The sequence below is a fragment of the Saccopteryx bilineata genome, chromosome 6 (genome assembly GCF_036850765.1).
Source record: "Saccopteryx bilineata isolate mSacBil1 chromosome 6, mSacBil1_pri_phased_curated, whole genome shotgun sequence".
Lineage (NCBI taxonomy): Eukaryota > Metazoa > Chordata > Mammalia > Chiroptera > Emballonuridae > Saccopteryx > Saccopteryx bilineata.
In genome coordinates, this window is record NC_089495.1 from 70,274,992 (window position 1) to 70,277,268 (window position 2,277).

A 2,277-nucleotide genomic window follows, 5' to 3' on the forward strand; every position below is an offset into this window, starting at 1 on the left:
GTCATGAGCGCACGGAATTTCCTGAACGATTCTCAAGGGTTTACAATGACTGAAGTCAAATGTTGAGTTGGGAAAGTTTCCCAGAAAAATATGAGAATATTTGTAGTACAAACTGTTGTATAGCACAAAATGCTTATTTTTATTAGTCATATATCATAGTTATTGTACCCCCCCCAGTGAGATCTCAAAATTTAATCAGAAACTAACCATTCCCCCCACATGTGTTTTTCTTTCTGAGTTTCTACTTTCCAGCTATTTTTAGCACCTAGTGATACAGATCAGCTGGTCTGATTGTGTCCTTCCTCTTCCTCATTTCCTCAAGCACAATGAGTCGCTACCCCTGCTTCTCTCACATTTACTTTCTTCTTCCCAAGTGAAGTCTCTCATCCTCTCCCATGTTGACTATTGCAATGCTATGAATACACGCTTACCCTCAGTTCTATTGAGTAGCAAATACTTGTAATGCTACTAGGGTAATCTTCCAAAAACACGTGTCAAATAATGCTGTTCTCTTATTTTCAATGTTTTCATAGTACTGCATTGTTTAAAGAAATAAATTTCGCCTGACAAGGCAGTGGCGCAGTGGATAGAGCATCAAACTGGAACACGGAGGACCCAGTTTCAAAACCCTGAGATTGCTGGTTTGAATGCAGGCTTATCTGGCTTTAGTGAGACCTCACCAGCTTGAGCACAGGTTTGCTGGCTTTAGCATGGGATCATAGACATGACCCCATGGTCACTGGCTTGAGCCCATAGTTCACTGACTTGAAGCCCAAAGTTGCTGACTTGAGCAAGGGGTTACTTGCTCTGCTGTAGCCCCATGTCCCTGTCAAGGCACATATGAGAAAGTAATCAATGAACAACTAAGGAGACTAAGGAGCTGCAATGAAGAATTGATGCTTCTCATCTCTCTCCCTTCCTGTCTGTCCCTATCTGTCCCTCTCCCTGACTCTCTCTCTCTCTCTCTCTCTGTCACGAAAGAAAGAAAGAAAGAAAGAAAGAAAGAAAGAAAGAAAGAAAGAAAGAAAGAAAGAAAGAAAGAAAGAAAGAAAGAGGGAGGGAGGGAGGGAGGGAGGAAGGAAGGAAGGAAGGAAGGAAGGAAGGAAGGAAGGAAGGAAGGAAGATTGATTTCAACTCTATAGGCTGGTATCTGGTTTCAATGTATCATTGGTGCTTTCGTGTGTGATAGGAACCCATCAAACCATCTCTGAGCTCTTATCCTTCTCTGAGCTCATTTGACCTTTCATGCACTCATGAACTGTTTCTGCTACTCTTTCTGCATTGTTCCTCCCTTTGGATCATCATTTCTTCCTGTTGGAGATTTGGTGTTCAATAAGCATTTGTCAAATGTTTGGAGAAAGGAGTGAATGACTTATATTTTCCTTGTGAATTATATAGTTGTGTAAGATGAAGAACCATAAGCCAAGTGTGAGCACAAACAGTATGTTGTGAATTGCTGAAGAACTTTGTTCCAAAGCAGCTGACCAAAGAATCCCTGTGAACCTTAAGAAAAAGATATGTTTTTGGTAATCTTGCTGAAACTCCCCCTGTGTTGCCCAATCTTCATTTTCTCCTTTCAAGTTAATACAGTTTCATCTAGACACATAAATTCCCAGATAACCAATACATTTTCCAGCCTCCCTTGCAGCTAGAAATGGCCAAATGATTAACTTGTGGTCAATAATTTAGAAATAGAGTAAATGGATGCTGTTTGTGGGTTTAATCTTAAAATAACTGAAAATATGATCCTCTAAGCTCTTTTTTTTTTCCCAGATGCCTGGGAAATGATGACTAGAATAAAAATTTAGGCCTACAAGTGGGAACTTTTAGACGATGAAAGAAATACTAGCCTCAGAATATTTGCTTAAGTCTAGACTGCTAAACTATGTGCTTTATAGTATACCACCTTACCTTGTACCCTAACAAATATACTCTAATTTTTTTTTCTTAAAAAATAACCAATATTGTTTAGGATAATCAATTAAAATTGATTAAATCCTCAGACCCTCTTGCAACTCTAGGTGCCCTAAGATCATTTCAGCCATAAGATATGACTGAAACATTTCTGAAAGGAGCTTTCAGGAACTGTTATTTTTTCTTAATATAAAGGAATAGACAAGACAGGCATATGTTATTTTTCTCTCTTTGTCTTTCATAATATTTTTTTTATTTGGAAACCATATACAATGCTTTTGTTGTTACCAATTTCCTGTTGAAGATTCATAATCCTCACCTCACAATGGACAAAATACTGTTAGATTTTGTGTTTTCTACCAA